Source organism: Megalopta genalis, chromosome 1, assembly GCF_051020955.1.
Source record: "Megalopta genalis isolate 19385.01 chromosome 1, iyMegGena1_principal, whole genome shotgun sequence".
In the NCBI taxonomy this organism is placed as follows: Eukaryota; Metazoa; Arthropoda; class Insecta; order Hymenoptera; family Halictidae; genus Megalopta; species Megalopta genalis.
In genome coordinates, this window is record NC_135013.1 from 3,329,777 (window position 1) to 3,344,316 (window position 14,540).

Below are 14,540 nucleotides of genomic sequence, written 5' to 3' on the forward strand. Positions count from 1 at the left end.
TTCTGGAAGTCGTCGCTCTCTCTTTCTCTCTCTCTCTCGACTCTCTCTCGCTCTCTCCCTCTCTGGAACTCGTCTCTTCCTCTCTCTTTCTCTCCCTCTTTCTCTGGAACTCGTCTCTCTCTCTCTCTCACGTCTCTCGCTCCGTCTCCGACACGGTCGCCCTGTCTCTCTCTCTTCGCCGGTTCACCTGAGAATCGGGGAATGTCCTCGTAGCGAGAGCGGTCGTCAGTGTCTCGGTAGGCCTCGATCTGGAGCCTAGCAACTCTTCAGGAAACGATCGCCGCGCCGGCTCGATCGCGTGCCGCCCGCAGTGTCACGTGCGCTCTCGATCGTCCCGGTAGATCATGCTGACGGTTCGCGCCGCGAAATCCCGGTGCCGTCGATCACACAACGGAGGAGCCAAAAGGTAGAGGAACCGCGCGCGCGCGCCGATCGTCAAGAATTCCGGCCGATTCTTCCGGCAACCGGATCGCCCGCGTTTCCGCTCCCATTTGACCGCGTCTTCGCGCTTTGCTTTGCTTTGCTTCGCTTCGACTCGATTCGTCTCCTCGTGATTTTATTGCTCCGATTTCGACGCGTTCCGCCGGCAATCGTGCGTAAAAGAGTGTCGCGGGGAATAATAATTATTATTAATCGGTAATAATTATATTATTTGTCGATAATAATTATTAGTGATAATTATTATCGCGTATTATAATACGTCGCTGCCAAACGTGGCAAACAGCTGCCTCGTTCCTTTCGTGTGACAGTGAAATTCTGGAGGGAAAGGTCGAACGGAGCGGAACGGAACGGAACGAGGATTAACCGTTTGCACTCGAAGACACTTTAATTGTAAATCTAAAATAATTTTTTAATATTATAATTTAATAATTTAATAATCTTTTTTACTTGTTATATTCACTGGTTTATTATTCTTTTACTTATTTATTATTTTCACTAATTTATTATTTATTATCCATTATTTTCACTGATTTATTATTTATTATCCATTATTTTCACTGATTTATTATTTATTATCCATTATTTTCACTGATTTCTTATTTCTTATTTATTATTTTCACTGATTTATTATTTCTTACTTATTATTTTCACTGATTTATTATTTCTTACTTATTATTTTCACTGATTTATTATTTCTTACTTATTTATTATTCTTCATTGATTTATTATTTTTTACTTATTGTTTTCACTAATTTATTATCTTCTACATATTTATTATTTTGAACTAACGAGCTGGGAATGCCGTAACAATATTATTTAGAACAGATAACAATTTATCTTACGTTTATACAATTTCATATTCGAACCACTAATTTTCGCCACAAAATAAAAACCCCCATAAAACGCATCTCGATTGTACACATTTATTGACGCTCATATTATCAGTCTATATAAAGTCTGTGAAGTCTATAAAGTTTGTGAAGTCTATAAAGCATTTCTAAAACAATTTCGCAAAATATCGATGCACATATTAGGCCGAATCGGTTTTTATAATTCGCTTAAAAAATGTTATCGATCGACAATCTAACGTTTCGACGAACGGGAAACACGGGAACAAAACAGGTTGCAACACACGTTTTGCAAGCAATAAACGTAGAAAGTAGAACAAGGAACGACATCAGTTTTGTAACGTCTGGTCGGAACATGCCTGACAATTCTTTTCACGGTGATTAGCGGAAAAGATGTACATACGCTGTTAACCCGTTCGCGTCATTAGCGCGACTATGCGCGCGATTTGCTTGGCGATTATCATCAGCAGAATGCTCGGACGGTGTTCTTGGATCGCAAGCGAACGCGCGTGCTGCTATTAGAGGCGAAACAGATTAGATCAGATTTTAACGAGAGCTAAAATTGTTAACAAGAGTTAATTATTAATTTATTGTTTTTATTCTTTATGCTTTGCAAAATTGCTTTAAAATTTATTCGGAAAATTAATCGTTCGGCGAATTTGCAGATAATTTCGCGGCGATTTCCTAGCGTTATAAAGTCTCTTTAATTGTTAACTTAATTGTTAACTTTCTAAATTGTAACTTAAATTGTAACTTAACTTAGATTGTGACACGATTGTTAAACAATTAAAGAAACTTTATATAATTCGGATTCGTCTAATGATTGATTTTTCAAATAAATTAAAAAACTAATTTTGTCGAGTGTAAAGGTTAAATTAATAAATTAATAAATAATAAATAAATAGTTTGATAGGTCGTGGATGCGATCGTTGTAGTTCTCGAACAACTTTTTAAGAACTTCGTAATTGTTGGTTTTCGATTTCAGAAGAAGCGTTAAAAAATCGCCGCGCCGGTAGATAAATGTTGAAATTCGAAACTAGAAGATCAGGACACATTGTTCGTTTCTTCCATTGTTCAAGCCTTCGATACATGATCCGGTTCTATGTGGAAAATATTCTTGGCACGGTACAGACTCTTTTAACCGAACAGTTATATTTATAATATTATATAAATATTAGTTATTAATTTTTATTAATTTAGTTATTATTATAACAGTTATATTTATAATATTATATAAATTATATTTATATATATTTATAATATTATATTTATAATATATTTATAAAATGATATCCAAACGTTCTATTATCTGAAAATCGCAAAATAATTTCGGTTTTTTTGCAAACTATTTATTTGGAATATCGAAAGTACTTTTGCAACAATTTATTTTATTTACTTAGATAGATTATCATCTAAAAGAGAACTTGAATGAAATTGTTAATTAAATTCAAATGTTTTAAGCGTAGAATTTAAATCGCAAATTTAATTAAACGTTTCAACTGTTAAAATGAAATTGTTAATTAAATTATACGTCTCGAGTGTCCAGATTAAATTGTTAATTTAATTGAATGTTTTAAGCGTGGAAATGAAATCCTCAATTTAATTTGTTGAAACGGAATCGTCGATTTAATTAAATGTTTTACGTGTTGAAATGTACTCCCCGATTCAATTTGTTGAAATGAAATCATCAGTTTAATGAAATGTTTTTTTTTAGTGTTGAAATGAAATCGTCAATTTAATTTGTTGAAATGAAATCGTCAATTTAATTAAACATTTTAACTGCTGAAGTGAAATCGTCAATTAAATAAAATGTCATAAATGTCGAAATGAAATCGTCAATTTAATTAAACGTTATAACTGTTGAAACAACATCGTCAATTTAATTTGTTGAAATAAAATCGTCAATCGAATGAAACGTTTTAAATATCGACATGAAATCATCGATTTTAATTAAACGTTTCAAGTGTCAAAAAATGAAATCGTCAATTTAATATAAATGTTTTAACCGTTGAAATGAGATCGTCGATTAAAGAAAATGTCTTAAATGTCGAAATGAGATCGTCAATTAAATAAAACGTCTTAAATGTCGAAATGTGTGTGTGTGTGAAATCGCTTATTGAATTAAAAGTTTTAAGTGTCGAAACGAAATCGTCGATTTAAGTCAATTCAAGTCAATTCAGTTCAAGTCAGTTCAGTTCAGTTCAGTTCAATTCAAGTCAATTAAATTCAATCAAATTCAATTTAAGTTCAAGTCAATTCAGTTCAATTCAATCCAAGCCAATTCAATTCAAGTCAGTTCAATTCAATTCAGTTCAATTCAGTTCGGTTCAATTGAATTCAAGTCAATTCAGTTCAGTTAAATTCAGTTCAAGCCAATTCAATTCAATCAAATTCAATTCAATTCAGTTCAAGTCAATTCAGTTCAATTCAATCCGATCCAATTCAAGTCAGTTCAATTCAGTTCAAGTCGATTCAATTCAATTCAGTTCAATTCAATCCAATCCAATTCAAGTCAGTTCAATTCATTTCAAGTCAATTCAATTCAATCAAATTCAATTCAAGTACGTTCAATTCAATTGAGTTCAAGTCGATTCAATTCAGTTCAGTTCAATTGAGTTCAAGTCAATTCAGTTCAGTTATATTCAGTTCAAATCAATTCAATTCAATCCAGTTCAAGTCGATTCAATTCAGTTCAATTCAGTTCAGTTCAAGTCAATTCAATTCATTTGAATAGAAGGTCTTGTTCTCTGGACGTCGCAAAAGCAAGCTGCCGGATAAAATTGTTGTCTCTACGGTTCCTCGAAAAATCCTGCTCGCCTCCGTGAACACCTGGCAAAGGGTCCAAAGCAACGCGTTCAACGCTACGCGTTTCGCGTAGCCTTGTCGATCCTCGAAACAACAACAGCGGCTGGCAACAAGCGGTGACAACTGTTCCCATGTGTAGCTAATAGCTGGCCGGTCGGTTCTGTGTTAAACGAGGCGTAGCTCTGCACCGCGGAACGTTTGATGACATTACATCAGGCCGCGGAGGATATTGTTCAGAACGGCGTGGCCGAAAAGCCCGGGTTGCGGTGTCCGGGGGCTCGCGTGCGAGTTAATCATCGGGCAGCGATTCGCCGAGCCTGCCGCGATGATGCCGCCCGGAACCGGGGTCACTCTAATCGCTGGGAAATCATTTGTTTGGTCAAGTGCCGGTTACGGCCGATCTGATTGGCTGGAGATGATCAATCGGTGTGCAGGCTCCGCGGAGGAATTAGGACCCGTTGCCACTTGGTTTCGTTGCCGGCCAATCGACCGTGGTTCCCTTTAATCGCCGACGGAAGTGGCTGCCGCGAATTTTATGCAAGCTGCTTGTCACAGCGGTTGCGCCGATTTTTTGGGCATTCGCGTTATTCTGACGGAAAAGTGTTTGGGATAAATATTGACGAGCACTTTGCGAAGAACGAGGATCGATTATAAAAATTTCGAAAAATTTGATGAAAAGATCGGGAAACATTGAGTTCTTTTTAATAGTGCTGGGTATTTTTGACTCTGCGGCGTTGTAGGTGACCTAAACACGAACCGTCAGTTCAATTCGGTTCAATTCAGCTCAAGTCAATTCAAGTCAATGCAATTCAATTCAAGTCAATTCAGTTTAAGTCAATTCAGTTCTATTCAAGTCAAGTCAATTCAAGCCAATGCAATTCAAGTCAATTCCGTTTAAGTCAATTCAATGCAATCAAATTCAGTTCAATTTAATTGAATTCAGTTCAAGTCAATTCAATCCAATCCAATTCAGTTCATTTCAGTTCAAGTCAATTCATCAAATCCAATTCAATTCAGTCAATGTTTGTTGCTTTCGAAATATTTGTTGTTCAAGGTTATGCCAATTCAGTTTAATTCAATTCGGTTCAAGCCAACTCAAGTCAATTCACTTCAAGCCAATCCAATTCAGTTCAAATCAAGTCAATTCAATTCAGTTGAATTCAGTTCATTTCAGTTGAAGTCGATTCAATTCAGTTCAAGTCAATTCATTTCAGTTGAAGTCGATTCAATTCAGTTCAAGTCAATTCAGCTCATCAAATCCAATTCAATTCAATCAATGTTTGTTGCTTACGAAATATTTGTTGTTCAAGGTTATGTCAATTCAGTCCAATTCAATTCGTTTCAAGTCAATTCAAGTCAATTCAGTTCAAGTCAATCCAATTCAATTCAGTTCAAGTCAATTCAGTTCGGTTAAATTCAGTTCAAGTCAATTTAATTCACTTCAAGTCAAGCAAAGTCAATTGAATTCAATTCAAGTCAAGTCAATTCAATTCAGTTCAATTCAGTTCATTTCAGTTAAAGACAATTCAATTCAGTTCAAGTCAGTCAATCAAATCCATCTCAAGTCAACCAATGTTTGTTGCTTTCGAAATATTTGTTGTTCACTGTATTATTTTTCTATCGGGTTACAGTGTTTTAAAGTGCGAACGCGACGTTCGAAGTAAATACATATAATATAAATATATAATATGTACACGATAAAAATAAGTACATAGAAAAATTAATAAATTTATAGTATCTATACCAATAAAATTTATAAATAAAATTGGAAATAATATAATAAATTTTTCCGCACTAATAATATCAATGATAAACTATTCCGGCCGCATTCATAATACCATCGACCGCTGGTTTTCCGTCGAATAAGTTGGCGAAGGTTGCGCAACGACCTTAGCGCCTCCTGTTTGAACCGCGTTCGGTTCGCGTTTTCAGTTTGCGCCGCCAGGGCCGACAACGTAGTCAGTCGCCTTTAAGGTGGCAGTCGACAAAAACCGGGTGACAATCGTCGGTCTCTGGCTCCGATCCGAAAACGGCCGCGAGTTGCCACGCGTTCTCGAAGTCTCGCGTGTCGCGGCCTCCTTTGAGGAGAGCCTTTCTCGATCGACAAAAAGTTCCTCTCGCTCTCGATATCTTCGATACATATTTCGTCCACCCGATACGGCTCGTCCCGACACATCGTTTAAAACTGGTGCCGGCTCGGAGATTTCCGGTTCTGCCGGTTCGCGGCGTCGAAAACGAGAAGGTTGCTCGAGCCGATCGATCTGTATCTGCGCGAAACCGGCGCACTCAAGTTCAATACGAGCTTCTTGAATTATTTACTCGTACTTCAGAGATAGTTCTCGAGTTCTCAATTTTTTGTTTTGGAATTTGATACAATATAATTCGATTCAATTTAAATCGATGCGATTCGGTTCAATTTGGTTCAATTCAGTTCTGCACAATTCATTTCAATTCAGTTCAATTCAGTTCAATTCAGTTCAGTTCAATTTAGTTCAATTCAATACAATTCAGTTCAATTCAGTTCAGTTTAATTCAATTCAGTTCAGTTCAATTCGGTTCAATTCAGATCAATTCAATCCAGTACAATACAGATCAATTCAATTCAACTCAATTTAGTTCAATTTAGTTTTGTTCAGTTCAATTTAGTTCAATTCAATACAATTCAGTTCAATTCAGTTCAGTTTAATTCAATTCAGTTCAGTTCAATTCAGTTCAATTCGGTTCAATTCAGATCAATTCAATCCAGCTCAATTCAATTCAATTAAGTTCAATTCAGTTCAATTCAATCCAAGGTCAATTCAGTCCAATTCAATCAGCCCATTCAATTCCTTTGAATTCAGTTCAATTCAATTAAGTTCAATTCAAGTTCAATCCAGTTCAATTTAATCCAATTCAATTAATTCGAATTCAGTACAATTCAGTTCAATTTAGTTAAATTCAGTTCAGCTCAAAGCAAGTCAATTCAGTTCAATTCAGTTCTATTCAATCCAGTTCAGTCCAATTCAATTCAACTTACGTTAATTTCAATTAATTCTATTCACATTAACTTTAATTTAATTTAGTTAAAGCACCCGAAGACAAATAATATTAATACAGACAGAGAATCAGCAGATTAGGTGATCAACAATTAGGTGAAACAATCCGTATTCCGTTTCCGCGCGAAATATTTCGTACATTGGAATTCGCTCGTTCGCTTTGCTCGCGCGCGCGAACACGTGTTCGGTTCTCGATTTTCGTGTCGCCCGTTCGAATCGCCGACAGATTGTTCCGTTTCAGTGTTGTCGTCGTCGTCGTTGTCGTCGTGGTACGCGCGAACGTGTGTCCCAGCCACGTGGAGCACGTCGTCGTGGAATTTTAAGTGACGTTCGCCCAGTGTCGCGGCTTGTGCGAAACAATCTGATGCGTGACAACCCGCGTTTCCGGACCGTCTGAACCAGGAACGAAGAACCGAAGGATTGGCTGGAGCGGCTCTCGAAGAAACGGTGAGTAATCGTCAACTTTAACGGTGAATTCGGGCCGAGCGAAACTTTTCGACAGATGACGGGTGGTTGTTGTTTACGGTTCCCTTAGCGACGGCTGAAATAGTACAAATTTTTACTGTGATTTGTGTACGGATTTTGCAATCCGATTATCTTTTCAACGAAACAAATTTTGTTCGTTACTCAAAAACGGAAATTAAAAAATTAATATTAATATTAATTAATATTTAATTCATTGATTAATATTTATCAATATTTGTGTGTGAATCACTGATTAATATTTAATCAATATTTGAATCATTGATTCATATTTAATCAATATTTGAATCATTGATTATTATTTAATAGATATTTGAATCATTGATTAATATTTAATCGATATTTGAATCATTGATTAATATTTAATCAATATTTGAATCACTGATTAATATTTAATTAAAATTTGAATCGCTGATTAATATTTAATCAATATTTGAATCATTGATTCATATTTAATCAATATTTGAATCATTGATTCTTATTTAATCAATATTTGAATCATTGATTAATATTTAATCGATATTTGAATCATGAATTAATATTTAATCGATACTTGAATCATTGATTAATATTTAATCGATATTTGAATAATTGATTAATATTGAATCCATTAATGAATATTTAATCAATATTTAATTCCTTAATTAATATATAATCAATATTTAATTCCTTAATTAATATTTAATGAATATTTAATTCCTTAATTAATATATAATCAATATTTAATTCCTTAGTTACTATTTAATTAATATTTAATTAGTATTTGATTCATTGGTTAATATTTAATTAACATCTGATTCAGTGATTAATCTGTAATTAATATTTATTTGATATTTGATTCGTTCATTAATCTTTAATCAATGTTTAATTGAATAATTAATAATTAATTGATATTAACGGCATTAATATTAATTCGATTCCGTGTAGAAAATGCTATGGAAAAATATCTTTCCAAAATTTTGATTACATAAAAAGTATCCACCTGTTTGCCAATTATTGAAACCTGTCCACGACACTTCGAAACGACGCACTCGTGCGAGACTATGCGAACGCGAATCTTGCAACGCGCGTCGGCGACGCAAGAAAGATGTTCGATCGCGGCCGCAGGAATGGAGAACGCGAACATTAACGAACGATCGGTCCGCGGCAACGTGGAATCTCATAGTTAGAATACCAAGTTGGAATAACGTCCGCTTGATATTGACTTGCTAAACGGCGGGCCGGCCGCCCGGCCGTTGCGTTAGATAATTTCGATATACCAATGGAACTCGCCGCGATCGCGAATACTCCCGGGAAATCGGGGGCAAGTTCCGTGCCGATAGACTTTGATAGACCCCCGGTTTGTTGGGGGAATCTAACTTGCCCTAATCCCGCGGCCGCAAACAATATTAAAGTAACTCGTCGCGTCTCTCTCACCCTCTCTCCCCCTCTCTCTCTCTCTCTCTCTCTCTCTCAGAAGGATTAGGCGAAACTTCTCGCGAGCTAATCAGGAGCGGCGTTGCGAGATTGGTCCGCGCGACGCACTATTATGACGAATAATAATAATATCGGGTATTTTATCCTTTGCGAGAATCGAGTTCAGAAGTTGCGCATCGTTCCGGGAACACTCGATCGTTCGCGACAGCGATTTGCAGCCTGAAAATTGCTCAATCCCTTGCTTCAATTCATTCATTAATATTTAATTGATATTTGATTCGTTGATTAATATTTAATTGATATTTGATTCATTAATCAATAATCAATATTTAATTCATTAATTAATATTTAATTAATATTTAAGTAATTTAATTGATTAATTAAATTTATTCATTATTAATTAACTTAATTCATAATTAATAAATATTTAACTAATTTTAATTAATATTTTTTAATATTTAATTAATATTTAATTCATTGATTACTATTCGATTCATTGATTAATATCTCATCAATATTTGATTCATTGATTAATATTTAATTAATATTTGATTCGTTGATTAATATTTAATTAGTATTTGATTAATTGATTAATATTTTATTAGTATTTGATTCATTGATTAACATTTAATTAGTATTTGATTATATGATTAATATTTAATTAGTATTTGATTAATTGATTAATATTTAATTAGTATTTGATTAATTGATTAATATTTAATTAGTATTTGATTCATTGATTAATATTTAATAAGTATTTGATTAATATTTAATTAATATTTGGTGCGTCGATTAATATATAATTAGTATTTGATTCGTTGATTAATATTTAATTAATATTTAATTCATTGATTAATATTCAATTAACACTTAAATCATCATAATTATAGTACTAACAAAATATAGCTTATTTATTTTGATTTTTAGTAAACGTTATTATAACATTTGCCGTAAGTGACACATAAATTGAATAAATAGCCAAAATAAATAAATTAATTAATTAAAAAATTCGTAACCCGTCGTTCCGACGGTTTCCGTAAATCTAGCGTTAATTTTTTGAAATTTTCGAGATTTTTGGCCCGGTCGTCAAATTGTAAATTGCTCGCCTTTTCGGGTCAAATCAGCTACCGCACAGCGCAGCAATTTTATTTCGGCCAATCGAACGCCGTTTTACAATTGCAAACTACATTGCGGCGACGCCGATGTATTCGAAAACGTTGAGTTTCGAAAATCCTTCCCATTCTCGTCTCTGTCGTCGGCGAGCACTTTATCCGCGACCGATATTTATCCGAAGGAATAAATCGCGCGCGCGCGAACGCGAACGCGTTGATACGACCGGGTTTAAATCGAGGCCCAGGCCAGCGAACGAATTTACCGAACATTTGCCTGCTAATTCACCTATGCAACCGATGTAATCCGGTTATGTTGCCGAAACCGCAGGAATGTGCGGATACGTACCTACGCGGCTAATAGAACCTCTCCTATCCCGTGCGGCCACGTGTTTGCGTGTATCCGCCGCGCCTGCTCTCGTGCTTCGCGCCGGTTTGCGAGCCGCGCGGCGCGCTCGAGCCCCGACCCGACCGCGGACGAAAGGGCGAGAAAGGGCAGGAAGTGGGTCACCGCGATCTTCCCGCATGCCGCCGCGAGATCCCCCTATTCGCAATTTAACTTTTCTTAACCCTGGACCCGGCGAGACGATCGGACACCGCCCCGCGGAACTTTACAAGAGCAAAGGGGAGGCGAGACAAACAACTTCAACGGGAACTGTATGTACTCGGCGCGAGAAGAACGCGCGCGGATTGATTCGAACTTTGACGATTTTTTATGAACGCGTTGACAATCGGTAATTATAAAAATGAACTGGCTACTGCTTTTTGTCGAGGTTACGAATTTTCGAAAAATTTGTTGATATTCGAACGGCTGTAACTTTGTGCAAAATGATCGCACGACAGTGGAACTAGGCTCATTTTGAAGTCAGAAGTGTCTACTTTCGGAAGCCCTTCGTCGAATTTTTTAACAATTTGCGACGCAGAAATGGGAAACCTCTTTGCGCAAAATTCCTGACCTCCGAAACATCAACGATATTCAAGATACCGTAACTTCGTGAATAAAAATCGTGGAACAACGAAACTAAACTCATTTTAAAGCCTGGAATCCCTACTTTTTGACTGTATAATTCAATTTCGTCGGAAAAATTGTTCGGAGACACGGCACGCGCGAAGCTGTAACAATTTATATCGGACGAAGTAGAAACGAGTCATTTATGGAATTTTGGAATTGGAAACGGCGTACAGTAAATTCTCCCTAATTGACGCTCGGATCGTATACAAAAATGGACAATTTGATGAGAGGAGATACGATTATTCGAGCCTCGCTGCTAGTTTTTACAGTTGCTGACAATCGGTGACTATAAAGACGAGCCGTCCACTGCTTTTGTCGAGGTTTCAAATTTTCGAAAAAACTGTTGATATTCGAACGGCTATAACTTTGTGCAGAATGACCGTACAACAATGGAACTCGGCTCATTTTAAAGCCCGAAGTGTCTACTTTCGGAGACCGTTCGTCGATTTTTTTCAACAATTTGAGACACAGGAATGGGAAATCTTGTTCCAGACTTTCCGCAAAATTTCTGACCTCCGAAACATGGACGATATTCAAGATACTATAACTTCGTGAATAAAAATCGTGGAACAACGAAACTAAACTCATTTTAAAGCCTGGAATCTCTACTTTTTGACTGTATAATTCAATTTCGTCGGAAAAATTGTTCGGAGACACGGCACGCGCGAAGCTGTAACAATTTATATCGGACGAAGTAGAAACGAGACATTTATGGAATTTTGGAATTGGAAACGGCGTACAGTAAATTCTCCCTAATTGACGCTCGGATCGTATACAAAAATGGATAATTTGGGAAGAGGAGATGCGATTATTCGAGCCTCGCGGCTCGTTTTTACAGTTGCTGACAATCGGTGACTATAAAAACGAACCGTCCACTACTTTTCTAGAGGTTCCAAATTTTCGAAAAATTTGTTAATATTCGAACGACTATAACTTTGTGCAAAATGATCGTACAACAATGGAACTCGGCTCATTTTAAAGCCCGAAGTGTCTACTTTCGGAGTTCATCCGTCGATCTTTTAACAATTTGCGACGCAGAAGTGGGAAACCTCGTTCCAGACTTTGCGCAAAATTCCTGACCTCCGAAACATCAACGATATTCAAGATACCGTAACTTCGTGAATAAAAATCGTGGAACAACGAAACTAAACTCATTTTAAATCCTGAAATCTCTACTTTTTGACTGTATAATTCACTTTCGTCGAAAAAATTGTTCGAAGACACGGTACGCAGGAAGCTGTAACAATTTACATCGGACGAAGTAGAAACGAGTCATTTATGGAATTTTGGAATTGAAAACGGCGTACAGTAAATCCTCCCTAATTGACGCTCGGATCGTACACAAAAATAGAAAATGTAGGAAGAGGAGGCACGATTATTCGAGCCTCGCGGCTCGTTTTTACAGTTGCTGACAATCGGTGACTATAAAAACGAGCCGTCCACTACTTTTCTCGAGGTTCCAAATTTTCGAAAAATTTCTTGATATTCGAACGGCTATAACTTTGTGCAAAATGATCGTACAACAATGGAACTCGGCTCATTTTAAAGCCCGAAGTGTCTACTTTCGGAAACCGACTGTCGATTTTTTCAACAATTTGAGACACAGGAATGGGAAATCTTGTTCCAGACTTTCCGCAAAATTTCTGACATCCGAAACATGGACGATATTCAAGATACTATAACATCGTGAATAAAAATCGTGGAACAACGAAACTAAACTCATTTTAAATCCTGAAATCTCTACTTTTTTTACTGTATAATTCACTTTCATCGGAAAAATTGTTCGGAGACCTAGCACGCGGAAAGCTGTAACGATTTACATCGGACGAAGTAAAAACGAGTCATCCATGGAATCTTGGAATTAAGAATTGACAATTTTTGTCCACTTTTTTGTACAATCTGAGCATCAGTTAGGTAGAATTTACTGTAGATCGCGCTCTCGAAATCTTCGTAACGAGTCCGACAAGCTATTATAGAGCGAAGGAGTTGTAAAACTTGCCCGTCGCGTCGGTGAGCCGGTGGTCGTCGACGGAGGCGAACGAAAAGTGTAGAAAAATCAGGAACGGTCCGTGCCCCGGACTCGATTATCGATTCCGTGCCCCCTGACTCCCACGTTGCTTCTCCCGCAATCGAATTGGCCGGTTTGCCGGGGCCTGCCGAACGTTTGCCCGCCAATTTACTTAAGCACGACGTGCGTGAACCTGCGACAACCTCGTTAACGTTATCGGGTACTCGGTAACGAGCAAATGCGTTGCGATTATCGGCCAATGCAAATTTCACCGAGCAGCACGCACCTCCGGAGACTTAGCTTTTCGATCCTGTTTCACAGTCGCGGGTCCCGCTGGACGGCACACGTCGACAATCCTGTCGTTCCGATCAGCCTGCTGGCAATATTCTACAGCGCTCGGCCGGTTTCGCGTGTCACCAGGTGATCGGTTAGATAATTTTAGAATTATATTTGTTTTTTGGCGCTCAGATTGTGCAAAAATGTGGAGCCTTGTGGCTCGTTTTTGTAGTTGTTGACAATCGGTAACTGAAAAAACGAGCCCCGAGGCTCGGATAATCGTGCCTCCTCTTCCTACATTTTCTATTTTTGTGTACGATCCGAGCGTCAATTAGGGAGAATTTACTGTACGCCGTCTCCAATTCCAAAATTCCATAAATGACTCGTTTCTACTTCGTCCGATATAAATTGTTACAGCTTCGCGCGTGCCGTGTCTCCGAACAATTTTTCCGACGAAATTGAATTATACAGTCAAAAAGTAGGGATTCCAGGCTTTAAAATGAGTTTAGTTTCGTTGTTCCACGATTTTTATTCACGAAGTTATAATATCTTGAATATCGTCCATGTTTCGGAGGTCAGAAATTTTGCGGAAAGTCTGGAACAAGATTTCCCATTCCTGTGTCTCAAATTGTTGAAAAAATCGACGGACGGTCTCCGAAAGTAGACACTTCGGGCTTTAAAATGAGCCGAGTTCCATTGTTGTACGGTCATTTTGCACAAAGTTATAGCCGTTCGAATATCAACAGTTTTTTCGAAAATTTGAAACCTCGACGGAAGTAATGAACGGCTCGAATAATCGCATTTTCTCTTCCCAAATTGTCCATTTTTGTGTACGATCCGAGCGTCAATTAGGAAGAATTTACTGTACGCCGTTTCCAATTCCAAAATTCCATAAATGTCTCGTTTCTACTTCGTCCGATATAAATTGTTACAGCTTCGCGCGTGCCGTGTCTCCGAACAATTTTTCCTACGAAATTGAATTATACAGTCAAAAAGTAGAGATTCCAGGCTTTAAAATGAGTTTAGTTTCGTTGTTCCACGATTTTTATTCACGAAGTTATAGTATCTTGAATATCGTCCATGTTTCGGAGGTCAGAAATTTTGCGG

General features: G+C 37.1%; 1 protein-coding gene across 3 annotated transcripts in view; it reads left to right on the top strand.

Annotated features, from left to right (window-relative positions):
• Positions 1-214: 214 nt before the first annotated feature.
• The window catches only part of LOC117223634 (uncharacterized), a 280,088-nt gene continuing 265,762 nt past the window's right edge, over positions 215-14,540 (top strand). The window contains exons 1-2 of one of the 3 annotated variants that reach the window (XM_076519029.1): positions 215-636; positions 7,371-7,576. The gene's annotated coding sequence lies outside the window, so the exon portion shown is untranslated. Of the gene's footprint in view, positions 637-673; positions 832-7,370; positions 7,577-14,540 lie in introns of those variants that run through there. The other 2 variants (XM_033476011.2, XM_076519032.1) reach the window with 2 other exon arrangements.